Here is an 8,311-nt window from a genome sequence, read left to right as displayed (position 1 = left end):
AATTAATGAGGAAAATGCCAAAATTATACACTGAATATTCATAAGACACAACGAAATAAAAATATTGACATATTGAAAAAGCAAATGAATATTTGTTAATTTTTTAATGATAAGCAGCGCCTCTAGTGTTTGTTCGCACAGTATAGCTTTTACTTCCAATGATTACCATTACAGAAAATGTTCGTTAGCAGAACTTGCAGTCCAACTTTTTAAAACCTGTTTTAGTGCGAAGTGGTACAAGATAGCTTAATAGCCGTTGCAAAAAATTTATCGCAACCTTATTAGAATATTTTAAACGGGAAAGTAATAGTAATAACCCTTAATGTCCCTTAAGTGTTGTCGATGTAGTAATCTTTGTTGATGTAAATAATAACTGTTTATATATTTACAATTAATTTATTTTTGTTTCCTAAAATATTTTGATTATAAGAAAATATGTAAAAGTGGGCAACGCTGTGCCGGTCAAGCTTAATCACGTGATTAAAAGTTGATTTGGAATGAACTATAGATCTAAAGCACGCTATTTATTTTAATAAAAATAATCAACATTTTTTGAAGCTTCTAATAAGAAATTTGTAGCTAAGCCATTACTTGAATTGACCCTTTCAATACGTGTCCTTTTTCCAGCAGCGTTCCCCTTAGTCTGGCCAAAAATTCCCAATTAATATTTTGGTCGTGGCAAAATTTCGCAACAACATGGCAACGCTAAACGGCACCTGACAATCTCATATATATGCCCTGTCACGCTGTAACTTTGTCTCATAAAACGAGTCCAAGCCAGGCCATCCGGAAACTTGACATGGTTTTTTATTAGGCACTGGTACGGTCGCTTTTACAGGCATAAACAGACGCTAAATTTGTAAAATGAAATTTGTTTTAGTACAGCTTTGTTTTATCATGGTTGACGAAATATGCTATATACTATTTAAGCCCGGTTATAAATTTTATACCTTTTCCTATTGTATCGTATTTACGTACACACTATCATCCATTGGCATAATAATAATTTTTATAAGGTGTTAAATATGATGTAAAGCCCCATATACACGTAATCTTGCGTCTTAAGCTTTGTTAGCCTTTAGCCTTATCCGTTAATTTCTTTAGCCTTATCCGTTAATACGCTGGTCCTACGGCGCTGTGATTGGTCATAGCGTTTTCGCGCCACTTTTCATCTGTAATTTTTTTACTCCAGCCCGTCAACGGAGACAGATCGTACGATCATAGATAAAAGAAAATATACTCTGTTTTTTTCCTCGGGTAAGATTTCGACAGACGATGACAGAAGAAAAGCAGATGACGTCCCATACCAATCTATTTATTTTACTAAAAAAAGTTTCTAATAATTTTTAAGTTATCTATGGATGGGTTTAAATATAAATCCGTCATGCGTCGTGTCTTGTTGTTTTTAACCAGTTTTATTGGTTTATTTAAAAAATGACAGATCGTATTTCAATTTTATTGGTTTGACGGAACGATGAACGACAAACGGACGCCGATGCGTATGAACTCGCCTTTAGATTTTTGTCATTTTTGACGCTTGTCAAAGTCTTGCCAAATTATAGGTTATAATTTTGTGTCAACTTTTGTTAAATACCCTGCGTTTTGGAAGATGATGCATTTTGATTCGTATTATTACGTGTGTTTTGTGTCTTTTGAAGTCAAGTGGAGGGAAAATTAAGTGAAAATTAACTGTAGACCCAGAGCACAGTTTATGGTTAATATTCGCTGCCCAGGCAGAAAGTCTTATACACCAATGAAGTTGCCATCGATAAAGTTTGTATACCATTTCGTCGTAGATAAGTGCATCTCGTATATGGTAGAAGGATCAAACTAAACACATACTAAAAACTGAAGTAGCTGTAAAATATCGACATCACACGATAGGTAAATAATGTATTTTAGTACTGCAGAAAAATAATGTCAAAAGGTACTGGTTTAAAAAAATTAAGATTAAAGTTAATTAATCAACCTTTAAGGTATAAAATTTGGTAGGTGTTATTATTAATAAAATAGTTTGTTTTATTTACCTATGTTGTTTTATTAATTCCTGTGGAATATTACAAATTTGTATTTGTACATAAGTTATATTGATAAATATAATCATAAATGCGGGTAGTTTCATAAAGCTTGAAAGTAAATAATAGTTCTTTTATATTTTTTTGGTATGTAGTGTCTTGTTCTTGTTTGTTTTGTATTAACACATACCGTTTTTATTAAATAAAATAACTCGATTACATTTTTTCAGTTTTATAAAGTTTTTTTCACAATATTTTGAAGTAATCACTTGTCATCTTGTCAATCAAATTTTAAATATTTCCTGCTATGCGTTCCAGTTGTACCAACTTATTTCTTTGTAAAATAAAATAAACTACTTTGAAATTAAAATGACAGACACATCTATCACTGTCAAGGATCTTCTCGTTGGACCATAGACTTAAAATAAAATATAGACTGAGCATCTCATTCATAAATAGCTGGAACATGCGGTCAGACACTGTCTTGTTATTGTTGTGTTATTGTTTTAGGTTATAACGAGTGCGACACGAGCGATAGATAGGTTGTCTCTGTCGTAACGGTCGTTCCCTGACGACTCTGCCGAGAAACACAACACTGTCTTTCGTTTCTCAAGTACACCTGAACTCTCCGTATCATAGCCGGGTAATTTTTTTATTTTAATGAAGCTATAATTAAATTAAAAATATATCGTATTGAAACTTTTTTATATTTTATTAAGATTTAAGACAGGTTTTTTAAATAAAAGTTTAGAAAAAACGTCTTAGAGTCCAAAAAGGATAAAAATATTAAAATACACGTCATAGAAGAAATTTTATAATCGAAATTACGTAATTTTTGAAATTAATAATAAATTATTAATTTTAGTCAAACATTTACAACCCCTAATATTAATCAAAACAGGATCTATTCCACAGATATAATAGAATCGGCGACAGGGAGAAAAAAAAAATATGATTGTTGTAATTTTATTTCTGGTTAAGTGATGTCTTATTATGTAAATTAGAGAAAACATAAACCTGTTCCATTAAAGCAAGGAAGGTGATAGAAAGTGGATAAAATGAAAACTACATTTATTTAACTCGGTACTGTCTTCATTATACCGGGTGCGTCCCAAAAGTGGCTCATCCCCATAATTTTTTTATATTTTCAAATAAAAAAAACAAGATTTAGTATGTTAGTATATAACATAAATTAGGATTGATTGACGCATTCAATTGTTTTTGGTCACTTCCTGTTTCACCGGAAATGACTATAACTTTTAATTTTTAAAGGGCACCCTTGGTATATTTCTACTTTATTCGATGGAAAATGACACTCTGAATAGAATGACATATATCATATGTCAACTTTTGACATTTTTGCATATGGTTTAATTGTAATTGTAACACGCGGTTCATAACGACAATTTGACTCGAAATACCAAGTGTGTGGTATCAATATATTCATAAAAAAATGCTTTTTCCAAATATGCTAATGAGTCACCCTTGTTCCATTTGAAAAAATTGACATATGTATGATTAAAAATACGATTTGTACATCTTTTAACCGGCCTAGACAAGACACGAAACCTATTAGACGATCAAAACTATTTTTCCAAGGCTCCTTGATTAAAACTTGTGGATTGAAAAAACTGGATTGAAATTTAAAATAGGATATGTTTTTAAGCGACATTGTCAAAAGTTGACATATGATATGTCATTCTATTCAGAGTGTCATTTTTTATCGAATAAAGTAGCAATATACCGAGGGTGCCTTTAAAAATCAAAAGATGTCATCATTTCGGTGAAACAGGAAGAGACCAAAAACAATTGAATACGTCAATAAATCCTAATTTATGTCATATACCTACTAACATACAAATCTGTTTTTTTATCTGAAAAAATAAAAAAAGTTATAGGGGTGAACCACTTTTGAGACGACCCGGTATATTAAAAAATATTGTTTCATAATGTAATATCATTTTAAAATTCTTGTATGTTATTTTAGATTCTGAAGATAATTTTAGAATAAACCGGAATATATTTTTAATAAAAACATTATTAATTATTAACAGGGTTATAATTATGATTTTGTTACAATGTAAGTAAGTAAATAATGTAATGTAAGAGAAAAAATTCAGATTTTACATTTTACTAAAATATTATCTAAATAAGCGCCTTTCTACAACAACGCCACTGACTCCCAATGGGTAAATTGAGAGTTGCCTACCGGTCAAAAGTCGTTTCAAGACTTAAATGGATTATTTAAGTCAAATTTCTTGCAAATTTGGCACTGGCGAACCATATTTTATAGTTCTTGAACAGAAAAAGTCAATAAAATAAACACTTAAGCACTACAAGCTAAGAAAATGCGTTAATACAGCCGGGGAGATAGCGGCAACAAAGCTTTACCGCACACGTGCGACACGTACTACAAGGTAATAAATGAATGAATAGGCTCCCTCGCCTCTAATCGGTGTTGTCATATTGTAAAGAACTTATCCTTTTTAAACAGTATCCGACTTATAATTTAGTAGTATAAGGACTATTTAATACATCTCTGGAATATTAAAACCTACTTTATTAAACTGTAGTATTAATATCTCAATATATGTGTATAACAAGAAAAAAAATATTGATAATATTAAAGACGTGACAACATAGACTGGATGAGGAAGGCTCGGTCGACTGTACCCAGAAGTAAACATGTGTACAAAAAAGGTTGTTTGTCCGCGTTGAGATGTAAATAGTGTAGTCTATATTTTATTTTAAGTCTATGCGTTGGACAGACTATAATGTACTATTAAGATAGATATGAAACTTAATAGTAAAATTTTGGGTCAAAGCACCCCTCCGTGTTTTTAGTGGAGACTACATTTAACCCACCGCCTTCGCCTTTTCTGCTGCAAATGTTTTTTTATGTTTATATTTGAATTCAAAGGATTTATTTTTAAAGTTACACTGATATATTAGTATATCAGAGTAACTTTAATAAAACAAAAGAATATATATATATTTTACAATTTATTTTTTTATTTATTTTACAGAGTTTCATGTAAATGATCGTAAGTCGACTGGCTGTCTAATGAATAGACCGAGATTTATAGATTTTAAAGCGAACGAAAAAAAATCAAACAACGAATACATACCATATATTTTTCTTTTAGCTAAGATACATACCTTATCGTCTTTTCGAAACACGTACATTTTTGCAGTTTTGTTAGTTTCTTTGAAAGATGCAACACAACAAGAAAACACCATTTTTACAGTTAATAAATAATAAAACTATTTCTGACTATGATATTTAAAATTTAGATAGATAGAAAATTAAAAAACAAACGAGTATTTGCAAACGCAGGCCCAACTTCAATAAAAATCAAAATTTTTCCTGCGAAAATCAGGCTTTTCTCACTGAAAAAGTATTTTTTGATTTATCAGCAGTCATTGTCAAGTTGACAATATACAGGGTGTTTTCGAATTAGTCTAAAAAAATTATGGTGTGATTCCTCATTTGTTCCTAAAACAATTTTTATATAACCATTAGGTCTAAAGTACTTCCTTTCTGATCTACAGGGTGTTAAAAATTAAAAAAAAATCCATTTTTTTGCTTAACATAAATGGTACACCACTGCTTTTTTAAAGAAAATATATTTTTTTCTTGACTGGCCAGCCTTTTTCAACAAAATTGATCTTTTGAGTTTTTCTTGTTCATCAAACGGTTGTCGAGAAAAAAATAAATATACTTATTAAGAGCCCGCCTTAATTCGTTTACTAACGATTTTATATTTTTTAGATTAATTAGGAAACACCCTGCATATGCATATCACAGGCAACCAAATAAACTAGTAACCTCTAAAAATTATTTTTCCTACCACTAGCGACATACCGTGTTTTTAGTGTGTACTAAATTATTTTATCAAAATTTCACCATATAAGTTTCCAGGCAATCTCGTACGATAACGGACGTTTTGACACTTTTTTGACAAATTTAATCTAAACTTAATAAAAATATAATAGTACAAGAGCTAGCAACGTCGGGAAAACGATAATTTTAACAAAGCTGGTTCTTTAATATATCTTTTGCTATGCTCTCCTGACCAAAGTGCGGATCGTCTGGCTGCCGGTGGACTACTATTGTTCACTACTGCGCATCACATCTGTACAGGGTATCCCATTTTCGTGTGTTTTATGGGATTTCCCATTTATGAGTAGAGAGGCAATGATGATATTTTCACATTACTTTACTAATTTTTTATGATTGCAAATATGCTGCACATATGTTTCTCCTAGCCTCCTTAGTTCCTGAAGTACAGGGCAAATTTGTGATGCGCAGTAGTGAACGCAACGTTTACCGGCACTCTGTTCAGGAGAGCATAGCAAAAGATATATTAGAGGAGCAGCTTTCTTAAAATTATCTCTCGAAAACATTGCTATAGTCTATAAAATGAATAACTTTGAATTTTGAACGTTATTTTTTACCAACTAACATGGCAAATATAAAATCCCTCTGTCAAAAAAGTTACTGATATTCTGTAAATGGAGTGCCTGAACGAATCAGATAGGTAACTCTTTTTACTTTCGTGAAATAGAAAAGGAAAATAATAAAACAAGTGACAGTTCTTCCTCTTCTTGCAAAAATCAACACGAAATGTCATAATTAACAAAAGTAAAATGTCATCAGCTTTTGACATTTCTAAATATTAGACCAATTCCGTGTCTAATACAACAGCCACACAGCGAGATTTATGACGTCACGCTAGTTAGATACTACCGATTAATAAATATGTTGTAAAATACATGGAAAACATAATTATTCCTCGTATTTTTGGTTTGTATTTTAAAAATGATATAGTTTACATGAAATATACATAATATACAGTTAATAAATACAATATAATATATACCTATTTATAGTAATAAATATTTTGGCAAATAAACTATGAACCATACAAATGCAGCAAATGTTTTACAATATACAAATAATGAATAGGTGGTACATAAGACAATGGGTAAAATGTAAAATATATTTAAAAAAAAGGGGGGGAACCAAGCTCCACTCCCACAACCGGTTTCTGGGCCTATCCGGTTGTGGGAGTGGAGCTTGGTTCCCCCCTTTACGACAAGCAAAACAATTTTCTTTTTACTTTTTATTTTTTTTAATTTTTTCTCTACTTTCGATTTTTCGAAATTAGAAAAAATACACAGCTAAAGGCAAGAAAATATTATCTTATTAAATTACACTAAAGCTGTAAGAATTTTGTTCATTTCATACTATATACATATATATAATAGGAAAGTAGTCTCGACTGACTAGTGAGAAGAAAATCTGGATTTAGTGGGGTTGCAGTCGGAAGGTTTTGACAAAGAATTAATACAATTTGTTATTAATTGTACTTTCGGATTTATTTATTCTTCCTCAGGCATTAAGTGTACCAGAATACTTCATAAAAACTACATTAAACATGGTTTGTGTTGATTACTCCACCGTGAAAGCATCGCTGACTAGTCAACCACAAGGACTCTTTTAAGGCGGTTAAGCCGCAAATATAAGTAGAAATTAGATAATTAGGAAGATGTAGAAATTTTAAATAAACGAATTTTTGCGTTCTCAATCCGAAGCGTGGAGGCGCAAAAAAAAAAAATTATTATATAGTTATATATATTATATAGTATAATATTTATATATACTATTATATAATATATATATATTATATATTTATATATTATATATTATATATATTATATATAATATATATATTATATATATAGTATATATATACTATATATTAATAATAGTATTTATATTTTATTATAAATATATATATATTATATATATATATATATATATATAATAATATATATAAATAATATATTTATATATATATATATATTATATATATATTGTAATATATATATTTTTTTATATAAATTTAGACTCCTTTATAACTTTTAATTAATAATTTTTTTAATAGCACATAATTAGTACAAAATGTACAGGTGGAAAACATTGCAAGCCCATTGGCATAAAAAAACAACTATTTAATGTTTGTAAAAGAGTATACAATTAAATATACAATTAAAACTCTAAAGTGTCAAAACGAAAAAAAAAATTGTTTTTAATTAATAATTATCTAAATAATGTGGATTTGGCTCGGAAATCAATATAATAATAAGTTATGAAAATGAATGTGTCTGTTTTTATAAATAAGCATTCGTCAATAAATGAAATAAAATTTATAAGGTGTTACTTTTTACCACACTGTCTAATACACACACAAAATTCAGTTTTTTAGTATTTGGAGCAATTATTACTACAA

Source organism: Sitophilus oryzae, unplaced genomic scaffold (assembly GCF_002938485.1).
Source record: "Sitophilus oryzae breed Bouriz unplaced genomic scaffold, Soryzae_2.0 scaffold_1745_pilon_pilon, whole genome shotgun sequence".
Classification (NCBI taxonomy): Eukaryota; Metazoa; Arthropoda; class Insecta; order Coleoptera; family Curculionidae; genus Sitophilus; species Sitophilus oryzae.
This window is presented reverse-complemented; position numbering follows the sequence as displayed.